The sequence below is a fragment of the Muntiacus reevesi genome, chromosome 5, assembly GCF_963930625.1.
Source record: "Muntiacus reevesi chromosome 5, mMunRee1.1, whole genome shotgun sequence".
In the NCBI taxonomy this organism is placed as follows: Eukaryota; Metazoa; Chordata; class Mammalia; order Artiodactyla; family Cervidae; genus Muntiacus; species Muntiacus reevesi.
Window position 1 is genome coordinate 94,741,856 of NC_089253.1, and position 23,720 is coordinate 94,765,575.

Consider the following 23,720-nt stretch of genomic DNA (forward strand, 5'->3'; position numbering starts at 1 on the left):
ACACAACTGAGCGATTAACACTTTCTTTCATAGAGAGTAAGAGCTTTCAAGGTATAGCATTTGGGTGGAGAGAGAGAGTTCTGGAAGTGATCCATTGTTGTTGCTGTTGTTAAGGTTCTCAGTCATATGCAACTCTTTGTGAGCCCGTGGGTTGGAGCATGCCAGGCTTCCCTGTCCTTCACTGTCTCTTGGAGTCTGCTCAAACTCTTGGTCATTGAGTCAATGATGCCATGAGCCATGGCAAAGCCCTAACACAGGGTGAACCAAGGAGCCTGCAGGGCTTAGCTCTCAGAGGCATCTGCACTTAAGGTAAGGTTTACTCTACGTGTCAACATGCTTGGGCCCTGGTGCCCAGGAATGTGGTCAAATATTATTTTATGTGGGAATGTTTTGGGATGGGGTAACACTTATTTTTCTTTTCTAAAAATGAGTGAGTGATAGTCCCTCTATCACTCACTGTGTCCAACTGTGTGCACTGTGTCCAACACAACTAGTTCTGTCCAACTCTTTGAGACCCAGTGGACTGTAGCCTGTCAGGCTCCTCTGTCCATGGAATTCTCCAGGCAAGAATACTGGAGTGTGTTGCCATTTCCTCCTCCAGGGGATCTTCCCGACCCAGGGATCAAACACAGGTCTCCCACATTGCAGGCAGATTCTTTACCATCTGAGCCACCAGGGAATCCTACTATTAAGAGACTTTTCTAAGTACAAAGACAGATCAGCTTACAAAGTATCAGCAGATACATGGTAGCCTTTATCTTAATATCTATAGACAATACATCAGAATATATAATGAATCCATCATTCTATTTATTTATTGGCCACACTGGGTTTTCTATAGTTGCACAGAACAGGGTTTACTCTGTAGCTGTGGCGCTCAGGTTTCTCATTGTGGTGGTTTCTCTCGTCTCAGAGCAGGGGCTCTAGAGCACAGGTCCAACAGTAGTGGTGCACAGGCTTAGTCACTCTGTGGCATGTGGAATCTTCCTGGACCAGGGATTGAACCTGTGTCTCCTGCACTGGTAGGCAGATTCTTTACCACTGAGTTACAAGGGAAGCCCAGATAAGGATAACATTTAAATCGAAGGACTTGAGTAAAGCAGATGATCCTCTATAATCTGGGCCTCAAGCAATTAGTTGAAGAACTTAACAGAACAAAAGGCTGACTTTCCTCCAGGCAAGAGGGAATTCTGCAGCAAAACTTGTCATCAGACTTTGCAACTTTAACTCTTCCAGGTTCACCAGCAGGCAGTGTTGGACTTGAACTCCAACTCCTTCCTGAGTCCCTAGCCTGTCAAGCTACCCAAGAGCTCCACAATCAGGCACCCCAATTCCTTTCCATCTTTTTCTCTTTATATACACCTCCCCTGGAGAAGGAAATGGCAACCCACTCCAGTATTCTTACCTGCGAAACTCCATGGACAGAGTCTGGCAGGCAACAGTCCACAGGGTGCCAAAAGGCTGAACATGAGTGAGCAACTAAACAACAATAAATACGCTTCCTGTGGGTTCTGCTTCTCTGGAGAATCCTGACTAATATAAGTCCCAAGAAGCAGATCTGAAAAATGTGTGTTGGGGAGGATGGTTCAAGACAACAAAAGTGGAGTATCTTATGCTGTGCTACATCACTCAGTCATGTCCAACTCTGTGTCTCCATGGACTATAGCCCACCAGGCTCCTCTGTTCACAAGATTCTCCAGGCAAGACTACTGGAGTGGGTTTCTGTGCCCTCCTCCAGGGGATCTTCCAGACCCAGGGATTGAATCTGTGTCTCTTGCAGTGGCAGGCAGATTCTTTACTGTTTAAGCCAGTTGGGAAGCCCATGTCTTCGGTATTAGAGAATAATCTAGTGGGTCTGGAACCATTTCTGGGTTAACTATACTGGGCTCAGAAGAATACATGCCTTGTAGGTAATGCTCAATAAATAAGTGCTTAAGTGAATTAACCATTTGAACCTTGAAATCTCTAAGGGCCTCATCATCATCATGATCAAAAAAGTTAGGATCTTCCCAATAAATTTTCATTTTTACTCTTTTTAAATTAAAATTTGGGGGAGCTTGCTGGTGCTCTGATGGTTAGGACTCAGCGCTTTCACTGCCAGAGACTGGATTTGATCCTGGTTGGGGAGCTAAGATCTCCCAAGCTGCACAGTGCCACCAAAAATAAATAACTAGGTAAACAGATAAAAGGGCTTCCTTGGTAGCTCAGTTGGTAAAGAATCCACCTACAATGCAGGAGACCCTGGTTCAATTTCTGAGTCAGGAAGACCCTCTGGAAAAGGGATAGGCTACCCACTCCAGTATTCTTGGGCTTCCCTTGTGGCTCAGCTGGTAAAGAATCTGCCCACAACATGGGAGACCTGGGTTCAATCCTTGGGTTGGAAAGATCTTCTGGAGAAGGAAAAGGCTACCCATTCCAGTACAAATAAACAAATAAATAAAAATCTGAAAGCTGATTTTCACTAATAAGAGAAGGAAACAAACTCAGTTTTTCCAGGAAGTGGTTGGCATTTGTCATTTTTTGGCTGTCTGGCCACTTAAACCCTTTCCCATGTGCGGAGAATCCTCCACCTTTCTGGGTCTTGATGGGCAGAAGAGTTACTTCCCATTAGAAAACCTGAACATGCCAGGTATTCATGTCACCTGGGCTCCATCATCAGATGCACTCACCTGACCAAACCTGGGAGCCAGTGATGCCCAGAGAGGATGGTATGAGGATGGTGTGGTGGGGTGAATGTAGGAAACCTGAGTTCCTGGAACAGGTCTAGTAACATTCATGAGACACACAGCAGCATGACTGTTTGGCAGCAGTGTCCTCCCTGGAAATAAGACTTGGAACGGAGATATTTGGGAGAAGTGTGATGAACCACGGGAGCCTGAGTTACTGCACCACACTGACTCCCCTTGCCAGCTGAAGCAGCTCTACTTCCCTCTCTGACAGAGTGGTCCCCACTTGCCTGAAGATGCCCTAACGACCCTGCCTGAGGACCACAGTGAGCAGAAGCCATGCCTACATGGACCTTTCTTTCCTCCAGACCTAGCAGGACCAATGATAAACTGAAACACCAAAGAACTTTCAGGCTTTGGTTCATTTATATCAGAAAAAAACCATGTTGCATCTCTAACCTTGACTAATAAAACCAATGTTCACAAAAACGACATAAAGCATAAGACTAATTTTGTGTCAGGTTGCAGGCATGCAGACATTCAATATATTGTTTGGTGATCTTTAATATAGTGTTTGGTGATTTTCTTTTTCTTTTTTTTCTTTTTTTATGCTTGGTGATTTTAAAACATGGCAAATATCTAAAGAACAGTAAGAAATTGATAGCCAGAAAATTAATGATAGGAATTATGTCTGGAAGGAAGGGAAGGAGGCACTAGATTTCATAGTGGTGGTCCAAGCAGGGAAGCACATAATATTGACCATGCTAGATTTTTCCTAATATGGGTGCATATGTCAGAGATTTGTATAGCAATATGGTAAGTCAAACTTCTGAAAATTGTTCTATTTGCTGAGTTGATTGAACAAAACCTGGACCCAACATTTCACCAGCGGCTCACACTAAATGAAATTGGGATGCCAGCCTTCTTTTGTTTACCATAGAGGAAGGATTCCATGAGGAGGAAAATTAAAATACTGGAGCAGATTTATTACCTGCTCTCCAGTTCCTTAATTATGTCCTACCAGAAGGCTCAGAGTACTCCCTTCACCAATGCATTAATAAATACTTTGATGATGGAAGGACCTGAAACTTTAAAAAGAAATGTAGTGGCAGTTGTCTTTAGGCTGGCAATGCAGAGATGTTGCAGTTGAATTGGGCTTCCTGACTTAAATAGGAATTCCAAGAGCCTGGTAGGCAAAGGACATGGTGACACTTCACCATCCAGGCAAAGTGAATGTGGTTACTTTCTAAGACCCAAAATAGTGTAATTAGAAGGGTCTGCGGTTCATAAATCACTAGAGGTAGCTCATGCATGTTGAGTCCTGCAGAAATGAAACACAGCACTTAAGATTCTATTTGATTTGAATAAGCCAGATGAATAAAGCCTAAATAGAGCCATAATGACATAGAGTCTCGGCCCCTCATCTGAGGCCCTGACTGGATGGAGTCAGTTCACAAGTCTAGGACCTTTTGAATGATCAGTTGGCTACACACCCTTGCGGAGGGATCTGGGAATAATCTTACAAAAAAGAATTATGAACTTTTCTCCTAATCCTCTCCAAAAAAGACCAGCAGCTTTTTGACTATTCAGCTATTCACTAGAAAAAAGGAAATGCTCAGACCTTCAGGGATTGTCAGAAATGGGCCATATTAAGTTACTTCAGTCATGTCCAGCTCTTTGCAACCCCATGGATTATAGCCTGCCAGGCTGCTCTGTCCATGGGAATCTCCAGCCAAGAATATTGGAGTGGGTAGTCATTCCCTTCTTCAGGGGATCTTCCCCACCCAGGGATTGAACCCAGGTTTCCTGCATCACGGCCAGATTCTTTACTATCTGAGCCACCAGGAAAGCCCAGAAATGGGCCAATCTCATCCTAATTGTGGGTGGAGAATTAAGAGGATCAAGTAATACACAGAGAATGACTCTAATCCCCATTCTGTATGTCCAAGGGAACCCTGAACCAATCCAGTTTCTAAGCATATACTTGCAAGACACACACCAGTAAGAGGAGAAATTCCCAAACTGCATATTGACCCATGAAGGAAGAGCGATAGTTGTAGGACTGTGTGGTAGCAAATAACCGTTTATGAGGACTTTCTGTGGTCTTAAAACCAATAGGTAACAAACAAACAACAATGATATGATATTAGCTCAAAGATGAATCTTGACCATGAAATGAGGGAGGGGAAGTAGGTTGTTGATAAACATTGCAAGATGGAGGGGTAGGAAATTCTGGGGGTCCGTGGGAGCCTCCTAGGACTGCCAAGCCCAGTGTTGACATCTAATGAAACCTTAGAGCTACTGTTTGCAGGCAGCTCCACCAAGGGCTTAGAGGCCTCAGGAATGAAGGATTTAAGTAAGGAAGATGTACATATATATAATGGAATATTACTCAGCCATAAAAAGGACCAAAATTGGGTCTCTTGTAGAGACATGGATGGACCTAGAGACTGTCATATAGAGTGAAGTAAGTCAGAAAGAAAAAACAAATATCATATATTAATGCTTATATGTGGACTCTGGAAAAATGGTACAGATGAGCCAATTTGCAAAGCAGAAATAGAGACACAGATGTAGATAACAAACATATGAACTCCAAAGGGGAAGGGGAGTGGGATGAGTTGGCAAATTGGGACTGACATGTATAAACTATTGACACTATTGATGAAACAGATAACTAATGAGAAGCTACTGCATAGCGCAGGGAACTCTGCGTAATGCTCTGTGGGGATCTGAATGGGAAGGAGATCAAAAAAAGGGGATATATGTATATGTCCAGCTGATCCACTTTGTTAAACAAAAGAAACTAGTAGCATTGTAAAGCAAATATACTCCAGGAAAAATTATTTTAAAAAGAATATAACCAGCCAAAGTGTTGGCTGAAGGCAAAGGGGATGAACAGTGGGGGAGAGGAGTCATAATTAAAAGTCATTATCTCTTCATCAATTACAGATAGGAGGACTGTAGCTTATTTCTGTATTTTCTTGCTTTCTGAGTCATGTATATATTTTTGTTTTTGTTTTATTTTGTTCTTTTTACGAATTTTCTCTTTCTTTTCTTTCCGTTGATTCCACCATTATCTATATGGTATGTTATTGGTGGGCTTCCCTGGTGGATTAGTGGTAAAGAATCTGCCTTCCAATGCAGGAGACGTGGGTTTGATCCCTGGGTCAGAAAGATCCCTAAGAGAAGGAAATGGCAACCCACCCCAGTATTCTTGCCTGGAGAATTCCATGGACAAAGGAGCCTGGCAGGCTATAGTCCATGGGATCACAGAAGAATCAGATATGACTTTAGTGACTAAACAACGGCAACAAACAATTTCCATGGTTGTTGGTTGTTTCTGTGGTTTGGACCATGGGTTACAGAACATCAAGATTCGATCATGATTGCACATGGAGGTAGACACAATGATGAATAGAACTTGAAGTCATGTTTTTATTTTCAATTACAAGGAGTACATTTGCAGTGATGTCAGAGGAATAAATGTTAGATGGGAGCACTGCTTTAGAAATCTAAGAATGGGATGAGAGTACATATTGATGCTGAGAAGCCAGGTGGGCAGGCTGCACAAGTTGTTGTCATTTGTTTTTCTGTTACTAAGCTTTTTATCTTCCTTCCTACTTGTAGCAATTTTTCCTTAGGGATCTTGGAGATAGAGACACCTTTTACATAGAAGTAGAGAAAGGCAAATATTCACAATTTTGGCCATCTTGGGGCACCACTTCATGACCTAGAGTCCACCAACCAGAGGCATTTGGTCAGACCTGAGTCAGGATCTGCTGATGTAGGGAAGGGGGTGTTGCTGAACCAAACTCAGGTCCACTTGCCCAAGCACAGTAAAACCAATCTGTTGACATGAGGTGGTGAAAAAAGTGCAGCATTTATTGCAGGCTCCAAGCAAGGAATCTAGGCAGCTAGTATCTAAAAGTCCCAAACTTCCTGAAAGTTTTCAGGGAATGATTTTTTATGTTTTAATTAATTTATTTATTTTATTGAAGGATAATTGCTTTACAGAATTTTGTTGTTTTCTGTCAAACTTCAACATGACTCAGCCATAGGTATACACATATCTCCTCCCCTTTGAACCTCCTTCCCATCTCCCTCCTCATCCCACCCCTCTAGGTTGACACAGAGCCCCTGTTTGAGTTTCCTGAGCCACGCAGCAAATTCCCATTGGCTATCTATTTTACATATGGTAATATAAGTTTCTATGTTACTCTTTACATACATCTCACCCTCTCCTCCCCTCTAAAGGCAGGGTGAGGGAGGGGAACTGTGAGGTATATGATCAGTTTGTAAACATTCTTCTGATTGGTTGGTGGTGAGGTAATCGGGAGTCTACATCATCAACCTTCTGGGGTCTATGTGATTGTGGGCAGCATGAAGTTAACTTCTTCCACCTGGTGGGGATTTCAGCATCTGCAAAACAGCTAGAAGAACATTGCTCAGAATATTATCTCCATAGCCCTTAGAGCGGAACTAAAGGCCCTTGACATTTCTTCAAACAGATGTATTTATTTGTTTTATTTTTTGGCTGCAGCGGGTCTTCACTGCTGCTTCATTGCTTTCTCTTGCTTAGGGGCACAGGCTCTAGGCTTGTGGGTTCAGTAGTTGCAGCTCCTGGGCCCTAGAGTATGTGGGATCTTCCCAGACCAGGGATCAAACTGGTGTCCCTTGCATTACAATTCAGATTTTTAATCACTGGATCACCAGAGAAGCCCCCTCCTTGAATGGCTGAGCTATTATTATTTTACCTAGCTTGACTGTTTTCCTTTTTGCATTTTGTCACTTCTCTGATTAAATACTCTTTGGAATTCAGGGAAGGCCTAGGAGGCTGCTGTTATTCTATAGAGGGGCAGGTAGAGGACACTGGGGGGAGGTGGTCTGTTCCCAGAAGGCCCCATAGGGTCCTGCTCAGTTACAGGGGTACAGATGTCTATGGGAGGAAAACATTCCTAGGGTACCAGTGCTGCAGGCTTGTGGCTCCTGTGTCCAAGACCTAACCCTAGTGGACACTTGGCAGTGCAATCTTTGAGAGCTAAGAGCCAGTGCCAGCGCAGTAAATGTCTCCCGGGTTGTTCTGCAGCATGAACATGTGTACTGTCCTTGACTCTCAAGCCTTGAGTTTATCTCTCCAATCTCAACAATTCCATGAGCTGCTCCACCTCTATTGAATAAACTCCTTTTCTACTTAAACAGTGATGATGCTGTTTTCTGTTGCTTGCACCTAAGAGTCTGGGCTAATTCCAGAAGTGAGAAGCAGGTGAAATCCCTTTCTGGAAATGGAAATTTCCATTCCTTAATGACATAACTGTAGGCCAAAGACATCTGTCCCATTAATAATAAAATCAGCATTGAGGACCTTGAGGTCACTATGAATTCTCTTTCTGGGAATTAAGCACAGACTCAGAGGTGATTTTTCCCCAACAATTTTTTTTTTTTACAATAAATACTTGCCAATATATAGAATTAGATGGTGGAATGAATGGTGAAAACCTTAAAGCACTATGTGTGTTTGAGAATTTACTAAGACTGCCTCTTTCCAGGTGGGGTAGGCTCATTGGTATGGTCTCTTACCCCAATTGGAGAAGGAAATGGCAACCCACTCCAGTATCCTTGCCTGGAAAATCCCATGGGCAGAGGAGCCTGGCAGGCTGCAATCCATGAGTCACAAAGAGTTGGGCATAACTGAGCAACTAACACTCGGTCATGTGTTTGCTCAGTCTCCACTGCCATTGCCACGTACCCCAGTGATACAGCTGATCATCCCACACTCAAACCCATCAGTTGTCTGGGAGCGTGATATTGGATATCTAGGTCTCTACATTCAGTATGAAAGGCATTGTTCCTTCCCAGGAAACCCCATCATAATGTAAATACAGAACCTAAAGAGATTAACAACAGCCCACTAGCAGAAATCAATGGATAAATTCATCAGATAGAATCCATACATGGAGCACAGAGAAAGCTGGAAAGCAGTGTGGGGTTTTGTTTGTTGTGTGATTAATTCCCTGATTATTTGAAAAAAAGATACACACTGAGTTTTGAGTCTTTAAGCCAGAATTTCCCAGACTGATATTCACAGAATACTGTATCAGGGAAATATTAATAATTACTCCAAGGATAAAGGCTTTGTGATCAAACATATTCAAATATCTCCTCTGGAGAAACAAAATAATGCTCAAATTCCACCTGCTTCTCTAGTTCTATCTTGTTCACAGAGAATCAGCTCAAAGAATCATCTATGCTCTGTTTCTTTTTTAATCTCTTATGGTTAATTTTATGCATCAACTTAGCTTGGCCATGGCCCACAGATATTTGGTCAAACACTATTCTAGATGTTTCTGTAAGGGTGTTTTTGGATTAAGATCCAAATCGGCAGACTCTGAGTAAAGCAGATTATCCTCCGTGGTGTAGGTGGGCCTCATTGATTCAGCTGAAGGCCTTAACCAAGACTGTGGTTCCCTCAAGGGAGAGGAAACTCTGTCTCCAAATGGCCTTGACCTTGAGCTACCACGTCAGCTTTTCCTGGGTCTCCAGTTGGCTGGCCTGCCTTGGAAATTTTAGACTTGTCAGCCCCCACCATTGTGCAAGTCAATCCCTTAAAAATAAATCCATCTCTCTCTCCCATACACACAGACACGAACACACTTACACATCCTAATGATTCTATGTCGCTGGAGAACCCCGACTAATACAATTTGTAACACATTTTCTTTAACTCTTTGCCTTGGGCATCCATCCCTACTATTCTATGGAAATTGCTCTTGTTAGGCTTACCAGTGACCACCACATTGCCAAAACCAAAGGAGGTTTTTATGCTTTTATCTTATTTGAACGTTCAGTAGTTTTTGGCTCATTTGACGCTACCTCCTTCTTTTATTTATTTACTTATTTGAGCTTCCCAGATGACTCAGTGGTAAAGAATCCACCTGCCAAGTAGAGATGTGGGTTCAAACCCTGAGTCAGGCAAATTTTCTGGAGAAGGAAATGGCAACCCACTCCAGTATTCTTGCCTAGGAAATCCCATAGATAGAAGAGCCTGGCAGGCTACTGTCCATGGGGTTGCAGAGAGTCAGACACAGCTTAGTGCCTAAGCAGCAACAATAGCTATTTATTTATTTGTTTTGACTGCATTGAGTCTTAGTTGCAGCAGAATGCAGTCTTCCTTGCATTATCTGGGATCTTTTGTTGTGCTGTTGGGGCTCCAGAGCCTGCGGGCTTCTCTAGTTGTGGCATATAGGCTTAGCTCCCCAACTGCATGTGGTATCTCAGTTCCCCAACAAGGAATCAGACCCATGTCCCCTGGATCGCAAGCCAGATTCTTAACCATTGAACCACCCGGAAAGTCCCAATGCTCTCTCCATCTTGAAATCAGTCTCTTCATGATTTTTTGACACTGCTAGATTTTGTTCTGTTTAATGGGAAGTTCTTAGCCTCTTTCTCAGCTCCTTACTCTTTGATTGACCTAAAATTTTTGGAGGGTTCCAGAAATTGCTACATGTTCTTCCTGTTGAGGCCATCTTTGTCAAGATTGATGATGACTCTTTCTTGATTGGTAGTTCTTTCTTCCTAGTTTCCAACACAGCATGTACTATTTGGCTTTTATCCTGTCTCAGCCTTGGTTCCTTCTCATCTCATCTTCTCCACAGCTTCTTAAAGTTGTTCCAAAGAGCTCAAATCTTTGTTCTCCTCTCTGGACACATGCATTCATTCCCTAGGTGATTGATCAATTCTGTGGTTTAAATAGCATCAGTGTATGTGCCAATGACTCTGTAGTTAAATCTTCAGGAAGAATATCTCCAGAAGTTCAAGTTTATTATCCACTGCCTGCTTAATAACTATATTTGCTCATTCAGTCTGAATCCTTCCCTTAAACTCCAGACTGATGTATCTGAGTGCTCAATCAACATCTCTACATGGATATCTAATATCTCAAATCCAGCAGGTCAAAACTTAATTCTTCATCTCTCTCCAGCTTCCTCCAGAGGATGTAAGTTCCATTCTTCAGTTTCTCCACCACAGACCTTAAAGTTAAGCATGAGGAAGACTCTCTTCCTCTCACACCCTCAATCTCTCAGGCCATCTTATTGACTTCTCTTCAAAACGCATCCAGATGTTTCCCATGTGTATATGACAGATGAGTTTGTTTCAGATGATCACAAATTTTGTACAGAAAATTTCTTGTGTGTGTAGAAAATTCAGGAAAGTTTTCTTTAAGTAAAACAGCTGTTTAAAGGCAAATGAGTGCCACCACAGTAGCAGGGATGTGTGAAACCACAATCCCTTAGAGAAGGCCAGTAAGGGCAGGAGAACCAAGGATGTGGTCTGACTTTTTCATTTGAAACATCAGCTGATTTGATGAAAGGAGGCTGAGCACCTAAGAAGCTGAGAAGAGCTTTTCTGAGTCCCATAGGACTGGGCGGGTGAGGGATGCTCAAGCTATCAGAGATGATGTGTCCCAGTAAACATGCAGGCATCAAGGTAGGACCCAGGAAAGGCTGTAACCAAGAATGAGAACAGACCAGAAATAGACTAGGTTCAGTTCAGTTCAGTTCAGTCACTCAGTCGTGTCCGACTTTTTGCGACCCCATGAATCGTAGCACGCCAGGCCTCCCTGTCCGTCACAAACCCCCGGAGTTTACTCAAACTCATGTCCATTGAGTCGGTGATGCCATCCAACCATCTCATCCTCTGTCGTCCCCTTCTCCTCCTGCCCCCAATCCCTCCCAGCATCAGGGTCTTTTCCAATGAGTCAACTCTTCACATAAGGTGGTCAAAGTATTGGAGTTTCAGCTTCAGCATCAGTCCTTCCAATAGATATTCAGGACTGATCTCCCTTAGGATGGACTGGTTGGATCTCCTTGCAGTCCAAGAGACTCTCGAGAGTTTTCTCCAACACCACAGTTCAAAAGTATCAATTTTTCAGCACTCAGCTTTCTTCACAGTCCAACTCTCACATGCATACATGACCACTGGAAAAACCATAGCCTTGATAAGATGGACTTTTGTTGGCAAAGACTAGCTTATCCCCCTCTAAAAAAGGAAAAATTTAAAAAAAGAAAAAGAAAAAGGAGAAAGAAGAAAGCCCAAACAAAACCATAAACTTGAACTCCGAATAGCTTGCATATGACCTGGACTAGGTGATCTGCACGTACTCCAGAGAGAAGAGAGGTGAACAGAAGGATGCTGCTCTTCCTGTGATGGAATTCGAAATTCTCAAGGCTGAAAACACTAGGGAGAAAAGGATGTTGAAGAAGATATGTCTAGCTTTTGGCAACTTCACAGTGCTTGGGAGGTAAAACTGAAGGTCAGGACCTTCCAAACTTGAGAGGCCCTCTTAAACACATGTGGCTTCTGATATCCTATTGCTTTAAAAAGTGCAAGAGTTAGGGGAAAACCAAAAGAAAAACAGACAATGGAACAAATCCACAGTGATTCACAGATGTTGAGACTTCACATACAGGCCTTGAAGTAACTGTGATTAGTATGTTCAGGAAATTTAAAAAAAGATAAAAGAATTTGGGCAGAGAACTGGAAACCACGAAAATAAATCAAGACAGATGAGGGCAAGGTGGATTGGGAGTTTGGGATTAGCAGATAAACAGCTACAAATAGAATGGATAAACAACAAGGCCCTCCTATACAGCACAGAAAACTATATTCAATATCCTGGGATAAACCATAGCTATAGCTTTTCCAGTAATCACTTGTGGATGTGAGAGTTGAACCATAACTAGAAGGCTGAGCACTGAAGAATTGGTGCTTTCAAATTGCGGTGCTGGAGAAGACTCGAGAGTCCCTTGGACAGAGGGGAGATCAAACCAGTCAATCCTAAAGGAAATCAACCTTGCATTTTCATTGGAAGGACTGGTGCTGAAGCTCCAATACTTTGGCCACCTGATATGAAGAGCTGACTCTTGGAAAAGACTCTGATGCTGGGAAAGATTGAGGGTAAATGAGAAGATGGAGGGAGAGGATGAGATGGTTAGATGGCATCACTGACTCAATGGACATGAATTTGAGCAATCTCTGGGAGGTAGTTAAGGGCAAGGAAGCCTGGCATGCTGCAGTCCATGGAGTCATAAAGAGTTGGACATGACTTAGTAACTGAACAATAGCAATAAAGCATAATGGACAAGGATATGAAAAATAATATATATGTGTATAGCTGAATCACTTTTCTGCATAGTAGAAGTTAACACAACATTGTAAATCAACTATACCTCAAAAAATAAATTAAAAATAATAATGCTGCATGAAAAGAACAAAAAAGAAAATGTGGAAGAATGTTCTTCCCCCTCAGAGTAAGAGTTATATGCAAATACAATGGTGTCACCATTAAAAAAGAAAAAACAAATCAAAAGGCAATTCTAGAACTGAAAAATAAACATCCATAAATCAAGCAGTTAGTCAAATGTAATGGTAAGTGGGAAAATGTTTAAAGCGGTACTTTACAAACAAGAATATCCAAGTTAGCCTATTAAATGGAAAAAGATGTTCAAACTCACTAATCATCAAGGGAGTAAACATTATATTTACAAGAAGTACCACGACAGACCCACCAGAACAGTGAAAATTAAAAAACCTGACTACACCACCTGGGGAGAAATTAAAACTCTCTAACCCTTATGATGGGAGAAAAAAAATAGTACAGCCTCTTTGGAAAAGTATTCTATAAAATCTACTGAAAGTGAAAAGTGTTAGTTGCTCAATCGTGTCTGACAATTTGAGACCCCATAGACTGTAGCCTACCAGGCTCCTCTGTTGATGGGATTCTCCAGGCAAGAGTATTGGAGTGGGTCACCATTCCCTTCTCCAGGGGCTCTTCCTGACCCAGGGATCAAACCCAGGTCTCTGACACTGCAGGTAGATTCTTTACCATCTGAACTACCAGGGAAGCTCAATATCTACTGAGGTTACTATTAATATGTGCACATGACCCAGATAATAGGCTAACTTGGATTTTCTTGTTTGTAAAGTACCTCTTTAAACATTTTCCCACTTTCCATTACATCTAAGTGCTTAATTTATGGATGTTTATTTTTCAGTTCTAGAATTGTTTTTTGATTTATTTTTTAAATGGTGACACCACTGTATTTGCAGTGATGCTTAGGAAGCATTACTATGAACAAAACTAGTGGAAGTGATGAGATTCCAGCTGAGCTATTTCAAAGCCTAAAAGATGATGCTGTGAAAGTGCTGCACTCAATATGCCAACACATTTGGAAAACTCAGCAGTGGCTGCAGGACTGGAAAAGGTCAGTTTTCATTTCAATCCCAAAGAAAGGCAATGCCAAAGAATGTTCAAACTACCACACAATTGCACTCATCTCACACGATAGCAAAATAATGCTCAAAATTCTCCAAGCCAGGCTTCAGCAATACGTGAACCATGAACCTCCAAATGTCCAAGCTGGATTTAGAATAGGCAGAGGAACCAGACATTAAATTGCCAACATCCATTGGGTCAACCAAAAAGCAAGGGAGTTCCAGAAAAACATCTATTTCTGCTTTATTGACTATACCAAAGCCTTTGACTATGTGGATTACAACAAACTGTGGAAAATTCTTAAAGAGATGGGAATACCAGACCACCTTACCTGCCTCCTGAGAAATCTGAATGCAGGTCAAGAAGCAACAGTTAGAACTAGACATGGAAAAATAGACTGGTTCCAAATAGGGAAAGAAGTACTTCAAGGCTGTATATTGTCACCCTGCTTATTTAACTTATATGCAGAGTACATCATGCGAAATGCCAGGCTGGATAAAGCACAAGCTGGAGTCAAGATTGCTGGGAGAAATATCAATAATCTCAGATATGCAGATGACATCACCCTTATGGCAGAAAGTGAAGAAGAACTAAAGAACCTCTTGATGAAAGTGAAAGAGGAGATGAAAAAGTTGGCTTAAAACTCAACATTCAGAAAACTAAGATCATGGCATCCGGTCCCATCACTTCATGGCAAATAGATGGTTAGACGATGGAAACAGTGAGAGACTTTATTTTTGGGGCTCCAAAATCACTGTGGATGGTGACTGCAGTCATGAAATTAAAAGACACTTGCTCCTTGGAAAAAAATCTATGACCAATCTAGACAGCATATTAAAAACCAGAGACATTACTTTGCCAAAAAATGTCCCTATAGTCAAAGCTATGGTTTTTTCAATAGTCATGTATGAATGTGAGAGTTGGACTATAGAGAAAACTGAGTGCAGAAGAATTGATGCTTTTGAACTGTGGTGTTGGAGAAGACTCTTGTGAGTCCGTTGGACTGCAATAAGATCCAACCAGTCAATCCTAAAGGAAATCAGTCCTGAATATTCATTGGAAGGACTGATGCTGAAGCTGAAACTCCAATACTTTGGCCACCTGATGCAAAGAACTGACTCATTTGAAAAGATCCTGATACTGGGGAAGATTGAAGGTGGGAGGAGAAGGGGACAACAGAGGATGAGACGGTTGGATACCATCACCGATGTGATGGACATGAGTTTGAGCAAGCTCCGGGAGTTGGTGATGGATAGGGAAGCCTGGCGTGCTGCAGTCCATGGGGTCACAAAAAGTTGGACACGACTGAGTGACTGAACTGAACTGAACTGATGACCCAGAAACTCCACTACTAAGTGCACACACAAAAATTCACACATAAAGTATTTTAATGGACTTCCCTGGTGGCCTAAATGGTAATTTGTCTGCAATGCATAAGACATGGGTTCAATCCCCGGATCAGAAAGATCCCCTGGAGAAAGGAGTGGATACCCACTCCAGTATTCTTGCCGGGAAAATCCCATAGACTGAGAAGTGTGATGGACTAGAGTCCATGGAATCACAAAGAATTATACATGACTCAGTGACTAACACACATACCACAGAATGTTTTAACAGCATTATTCATAAGAGCTAAAAAGGGGAATCTGCCCAAATGACCATCCAAGGTGGAAGGCACATGTGTCCTGGTGTAGTGGAACAATGCAGTTCTATAAAGCAGTCAACAGGCAACACTTGCTTAACACGTGGGTGAACCTTTCCTGATATTGAACCAAAGGAGCTAACCAGAAGTGCCTCCATAGTGTATGAGTCCATTGTACACATGCAAAACCTCCTCTTTGACTTTAGAACCCTGGGTATGGCTTCCCCTTGGAAAGTGGGTGTTTTGAGGGGAGTGGTAGGGGAACCCTCCAGACCCAGAGGTGGGGGTCGTTCCATGGACACGTTCTGTTTGTAATCATGCATCGAGCTGCTTTCTTGTGGCTTGTGATGTAGGAATTCTGCATGAATGAACATATACGTACACAACATTTATGGGTCTAGAGTACACCCACCTCTCATCGACCCCATCATTGCTGTGTCAGCCCTGTCATCTCCAAGGCTTTCCGCGATAGCCTCTCTACTTCTCGCCTTGCTTCCTGCTGTGTCGGTCACAGCAGTGAAGCCAGATTGATCCTTCAAAACATAAATCTCATACGAATGGGGTCCTTCCTGCCTTTCTGACCCCATTTCCCATCTCTCCATCCTTCATCAACTTCATTCTTGTTTCAAGGCTTGGGCTTTGGCACTCTCTGTCCCCTCTATGTGGAATGTCTTTTACCCTGACTGCCCCTGGCTTGCGTCTCTGTCACTGAACCCTCAACTTAATCTTCCTGGAGCCCTGCCTTGACCGCTGCCCCCCTCCATCATCTGAAGTAACCAGCCATCCCTCTCAGCCATTTGAATTCTGCTTTTCTCCTTCTTCCTTTCACATTTCTCCCTGAGATGAAGCTGACACTCTGTCTTGTTCCTGCATGATCCTGAATACCTTGAACAGTGTTTTGCGTATATATGAACATAATAATTAGGCATGAAATGAATAAAGCAAGTTTAGAAAATGCTGCCCACTATTTCTCTCTCTTGGAGAGCCACAATTTGCATTACATGTTAATGTTGCTGAGGAGTCCTAGTGTAAAAAAAATTATGTACGTAACTTCATACTTCCCAGCCTTTTTTGAACACAAGACATCATTTTTGCATTCCACGCTATTAACGCCCACGGTAGGAAATGCTACCTCTGGGTATTTGCAGCCTTTCTTCCTAAGAGCTTCCTCATGGCAAACACTGGGCTAAGCATTGTGCACACATTATCTCTGTCTCCATGACAACCTGAGAGGCTGGGCATCACTACACCAGTTTTTAATATAAGGAAACTGGGTAGGCCAGGAAGAAGTGGTTCCCCATTGATGTGGATAACACATGATGAAGCTGGAAGAGGGACTCCACGTCTGCCTCAGTCTAAGCCCTGCTCTTGGTCTTTCAGCTGAGTGAACCCAATGGAAAAGCTTGCCCCATGTGGAGCCTGACTTCCCACCTCAGGCTCCACCTGCCTGGGAGTGGAGGGGATGGGGGGACAGTGAAGATCAGGGCCTCCTAGAGGTGACAAAAATCCATGTAAACTCATGGCCATGGGACAATTTCCCATCAAATGTTCACAGCCTCAAATTGCATTTTATGAAACTCTTGGCCAAACAGACAGGAAGAAATGGCAAGACGACAAATTTCCCATCTATCCAAGCGATTAATTTATTAAACCAGCAGGGTTACCATAGGAGTCTGTTTCATACCACTCATGAGGGGGCCACCCAGAACATTCTCTCAGTCTTTGGGCTTCAATCCTTGCATGGCACCAGCTCTCACTCAGCCTCTCTTCCACCCCAGGGTTTGTTCAACAGTGGGAGACAAATGCCAGTCATTCCCAAGTACCATTCTCCAGGAGAAAATCTCCCAGGGCACAAATGAGATGTCTCACCTGACACACGCGTTCACTGATGGTGAAGGTTGTCCCTTTCCTTCTCTATCCAAGCCTGTTCATGTATGAAATCAAAGAGAGGCATAAATAAGCTTACCATCTTACAGGTCCTCTTGAGTCTAAGAGGGTAGACAGGAAGCAGAAACATCAAAATCCTTCAAGAGGCACGATGAAAACCACAGATGTCCTAACACAGAGTCTCAGAGTTCAAGTTCCCTGACCCAGAAGAACTGAGAGGAAGGCCCCTCTCGGTCAAGGTCACCAGCATTGTTGACAGTGGGGAGCAGATAACGTTTTGCTGTGGGTGGGGGGCGGGGGTATGCAGGAGGGAGAGGAGCGGCGGTGGCCAGTAACACCAACCCATCTCTCCCAATTTACAACAGCCAGAGATACCTCCAGGTATAGCCAGATATCTTCTGAAAAACAAAATTGCTCCTGGTTGAGATCCATTGATCAAAATGAGTGAAAATTCTGAACTATAGAATGTTTTTAAAGAAAATGGAGACAAATTAGTCAAATAATGTATTGAATCACCAAAACTAAGTATTTTCCCTTGGGTCTTTCTTTTGATTAAAATATGCATTTCTTCAATTGGCAAATAACTTTAAGTCTAAAGAATTGTGCTGATCCCAGCCTACTCAGGTTCCTGCCTCCCAGTCTAGTAGAAAACAAGATAGATGCGTCATTGGCAAATCAATTATAGATAAAATAAATGGAGTGTCCCCTCAATTCCTGCAGACAGGCAGCCAACTAGAGGCAGTTAGCCCTCCCTTCTGCAGGCTTGTTTGCATTATAAATTTGTCTAAACTTTCCATCACCACAGCTCCTTTCTAACTAAATTATCACAAATTTCGATTGTTGTTTATCACTAAGTCCTATTCTACTCTTTTGCAACCCCATGGACTGTAGCCCACCAGGCTCGTTTGTCCATGGGATTTCCTAGGCAAGAATACTGGAGTGGATTGCCATTTCCTTCTTCAGGGGATCTTTCCAGTCCAGGGATTGAAACTGAGTCTCCTGCATTGTCAGGCAGATTTTTTTTTTTTTTTTTAACCACTGAGGCACTGGGGAAACCCACATTTCATATTAGTGACATCCATACAAAGAAGTCTTTCCCTTGCTTTTTGTTTTCCAGCAAAACAAGCGAAGACTTGCCTCTGAGGAAATGGGAGCTCAGCTCACATCCAGAGTGGCCTCAGAGGGTTCTCTCCCTTCCTGGCAGATGCAGGCAGGCGGGAGAAAGCAGCCCAGCCCTCCAGTGCCTGAAAGTCTACAATAAAATGGTTGAGAGGCTTCGACATTACTGCCCTTCCTGCAATCTCTTATCAAGGTGGGATGTCCCACTCTGAAAAACGAATTTCAAAAGGATTTCAACAACTTGTCTGTTAGGACAGGGCATGTAAGGGAACGAGGGGAGCTGTTTTTCTGATAAAGTCTGTCTCAGAAGAAAATGCAGGTAATTCAGTTGTGGACACTGAAAGGGAAAGAAAAAGAAAGAACTAAGTCTGGCAAATCTGAAAAGCAGTGTCAGATCCCACCTCCAGATGGAAACTGGGTCGTGCATCGCGAGGAGGTTTCTCTCCATGTTTCTGGTTCGGGGGTGTCAGCCCTTGACAGAGCACATCTCTGAGGCAACCCTGTCAGCAGTCACTCCCTGAGCTGACTGTGAGCAGCGGAGGGACCACCTCCCTGCCCCTATTCGAACTTTTCCAGCGCCGGGTCAGATCTAAAAGCATCAAATGGCAACACAGACAAAAATCGATGCTGTTGGTCAAACGTGAAAAGTGGCCCGTGTGCCAGGATGTTTTCTTCTTGTACCTTTTGTCACTTCTTAGGAAACATCCTTGTGATGCCCTTCACTGGAGAGACTTGGCATCCAGACATGAAAGTTTAGAAAAGGTGGCAAGAGAATATTCTGGAAGTCTTGCCTGCCCACCTTTGCAAGTGAGTCCCTCCTGTGGGCTCCTCGTATGGAAGGCACCATGGAGCTTCATCATCTCCTGCCAACCTGGAGGCAAAACAGAATTTCACAAGATCAAGTCCCCACAGAAAAGTGGGGAGGAAGGGAAAAAGGAAAGTGCCACCACCCTATAGATTTTTCCATTGTCAGGTGATCAGGCAGTGATGGGGCCAGAGGTCCTCAAATCTCCACTAGGTGATGGGGATGAGAGTGTGTTCTTTATCACAGTCCTCCCACCCTGAATCCTGAGATGGCCAGACATGGAAGACAACCTTCTCCATCACCCGCATGAGAATCTGAGGGCAATTATTATAGCCCAAAGCAACTCGTGCTGACAGCCGGGAGGGAGCCAGAAGGGAGGCGGGGAAATGTCCTTGGATTCTCTCCTTTCCTGAAAGGCCCTGCCAGTGTCCTTCAAACTCACCTGTAACTTCCTTCCTGTGACATGTTATTTTTTTTTTTTTTCCTTTTCACTTGTCCACTTAGGGTTCCTTTGGAGCATGCACTGGACATGGGCAAAGAGTGTAAAAAATCAATGTTTTGAATGCACCAAAGTTATTTTCACAATGGAGCATAATAAGGAAAACTAACACCTGCTTGCCTGAAACGTGTCAAGCAGTGTTAAGTGCTTATTAGATATTATAAATGAATGACACTCAGTTCATCCTATTAGCCACCTTTTCCCCCAGAGACCCATTGATGAAACAGAGTCAAGTGGATGATTTAAGACGGTGGAGGAGAGCACACCTTGGCAGAAATTCATAGGAGGTGAAAGGTGAACATTTACAAGATTTGAGGCCTGGGTTTGAGGGTATTCACTGCATAGACCTGAGTAGAATGTTCATGATATAATAGTGTAGGACTGGCAGTGATGGCCAGGCCAGGGTCTTGGACCAAATTTTTGATGAATAAGTATGTTTGCCCAGTTGAACAATCTATTGTTCAGAAAAACAGATTTTCAGGATGTTGCTGAGACTGGTGATTCTGTGACTTATCTGTTTGCAGCCTTATCTTCCTGGGCAAGAATTTCATGGAACAAATAGAAGAACGATATTGGGGCAAATGCCTGAGTTTGGAGTCTGCTAAATAAGCTGCAAGAGTCTCACTTCTCAACTATCACGACAACTCATTTGTGGTAGTGTTACTGAAAGGTAGAGTCCAGCTGTTCGCTGCTTAAAAGCCAATAAACAGGCCAGGTTGGTGGAAAGGAAAGTTTGTTTTATTTCAGATGCCAACAAGTGGGGGAAAGGATGGACACCTTTCCAAAGGCTGACTCTCCCTCCCTCCCAGACAATCAGAGGACAACAGCCTTTGTAGACAGAGGTTCATGCAGAAACAGCACAGTCAACTCTGACAGTCATCTTGAAAGTGGTCATGCAGTGGTCTGACCAGCATCATCTTGATGGTTTTAGGTAGAGTTAATCTTCAGCTCCAAGGTCCATTTGTTCCCATTTCTTTGTGGTCGTTTCTCATAATTGTGGCAGCTCATGTCCTTGGTACAGTCTGGTCCTCGTGTAGTTAACTTCTCCACCTAGGGTTTCAGTATCTATAAGATAGTTCTCAGGATATGGCTCAGAATAGTATCTATAGCCCTTGAGAAGGAAGTGACGGTCCTTGACTATGCTTAATGACTACATTATTATTATTTGGTTTCCTTAGACTGTTTTCCTTTGTTTCTGCATCTTCTCACTTCTCTGATTAAACTTATTCTTCAACTAAAATTTTTCCACAGATAAAAGGCAGGCAGAGAACATGGAAGGGAGCAAGGACGGTAGGGACTTGCACCATTTCAGTAGGAGTTATTGTAGGTACTGTGGTGTTGGAGATTTGAGAGTCCTTTGGACTGCAAGGAGATCAAACCAGTCAATCCTAAAGAAAATCAGTCCTAAATATACATTGGAAGGACCAATGCTGAAGCTCCAATACTTTGACCACCTGATATGAAGAGCTGATTCATTAAAAAAAGACCCTGATGCTGGGAAAGACTGAAGGCAAAAGGAGAAAGAGATGACAGAGGATGAGATGGTTGGATAGCATCACTAACTCAATGTACATGAGTTTGAACAAGCTCCAGGAGATGGTGAAAGACAGAAAAGCCTGGTGTGCTGAAGTTCATGGGGTCACAAATAGTTGGACACAACTGAGCGACTGAACAATTGTAGGTACTATGATTATCTCCCATTTAATCACTGAAGAAAATAAAGCACAAAGATATTAAGTAACTTGTCCAAAGCCACCAGCTAGTGAGTGACAGAGCTGGGATTTGAATCCAGGCTGCTCGGCTCTAGACCCATGCTCTTGTTTGTATTGTTGTTTAATCCTTCAGTTGTGTTCGATTCTTTGTGACCCCAAAGACTGTAGCCCCCCTAGGCTCTTCTGTCCATGGGATGCTCCAGGAAAGAATACTGGCATGGGTTGACATTTCCTTCTCCAGGGGAACTTCCTCATCCATGGACTGAACCCACGCCTCTACATTGGCCAGCATGCTCTTGATCTCTACATTAATGCCATTTGCAAAAACAAGTACAAATAAAGGAGAAACAGAAGCCAGGTCGCTTTGTAGAGAGAGGGGAGCTTTCCAGAAAGCCCAAGGTTTAATTAGAAATGACAGGGACATCATTCACCAAGTGGGGTGACAGGGACCCTGTCCTTTCTACGCCAGTGCTGGACACCCTGCCCCTGGGGTGGGGGGTTATAGCAGAGAGAGGAGACAGTGATTGCCTCTGCGTGCTTTTATTTCTGGGAGCTGTGCTGAGTCACCTGGAAGTAAACCTTGAAGATTAAAATACTTGGAGCATTCCAATAAATAAACAATGCTTTTATTTCTAAAACCCCGATTGCCAAGACGGAAAACAGCGCTATGGCCAGAAAACGCATTTTCTCTGCCCAAGCCCGGCCCTTTGTAATCACTCAGAAAAATTAGAGCCACTTCTTCACTCTCCTCTGCCTTCTGCAACTTCAGAGAAATGAGGTGAATATTCAGGAAACAAACGCACTCCAGGTAACACTTTTCGTGCTCTGAATTCCCAGGTCAGAGCACCAGCAACTGGGAAATGCAGGTGTCTGGAGGGTAGCTAGTGGCTGGGAGGAGCCTGGGTGGCCAGCAGTCAGTCTGTTCAGAGAAGAAAGCTTTGATCTGCAAGTAGGAGCACCAGCCGGGTGCCTGGGGAGGGGCAGGGGCAATGGGGGACCACTGACATTTCTAGAACCAGGAGGGTGCTCACCCAGGAAGACTGAGATGCATGACCTCAGAAAACCGTGAAGCAAATGAGCTTGAATCTACTGATGGACTTGATTTATGTGATGTGTCAAATAGTGTTTCCTGGAGAGGCAGCAGATCCTTGGTGAACAATCAGGGAGATAAAAAATTTTTGCTCAGACCCGTTGGGGCAAGAGCTAAGGATGCTGTCTGCGCTGCACTCACCCGCATGTGGAAGCAAGTTTATAGGAGATCTCCTGGAAGGAGGAATTCGCTGAGCGAGGGGCTTTCTCATCAAATGCAACCTCACCTGAGAGGAGGTCGACCTCTCCCATCTATAAAATTGGTTCTGTTCTATATTCAAAGGCCTTAAACTTGAGAGGAGCAATCTGTCTTTGTTTATGGCCATGGAGGGTAAAAAAGAAACTGCTGTATTAAATAAGCCAGCGGCCAGGAGGTGAAGGTCGTTACTATAAGGTGCATAACCTTCCCAAACCAAGTCTGCAGCAGCCGACAGCCTGCAGAGAGGACAGAAAAGGCAGCTGGTCACAGAGAGGAGGGGGTCTTTCTGCAGGCCCAGCCCTGCTGACCCCAAGGCAGGATGCTATGCTGGCTTTCGGTGGCATTATGGGCTGAATCATGACCACCCCCTCCCCAAATTCATGCTGAAAATCTAACCCTAACAGCTCAAAATGTGACTACATTTGCAGAGAGGGTCTTTATAAAGATCATTAAGTTGCATAAGATTGTTGGGGGGGGGGGTCCTAATCCCATTGGGACTGGTGTCTTAATAAGAAAAGGAGATCAGGACACAGACCACAGACACACAAGGGGATGACCACAAGAGGACATGGGGGGAAGGTGGTGTCCACATGCCAAGGAAAGAGTCCTCAGGAGGATCCAACCCGGCTCACCCATTGATCTAGGACCTGCAGCCTCCAGGACCACAAGAAAATAAATGTCTGTTGTTTAAGCCACCCAGTCTGTAGGGCTCTGCTCCGGTCATCCTAGGACACTAATACAGATGGTACACATGTGCATTCACGTCCCACAGCTAAGGCCATCAGAAGGTCACGCAGCCAGTTACGAATCCGTTGCTCACAGCATGG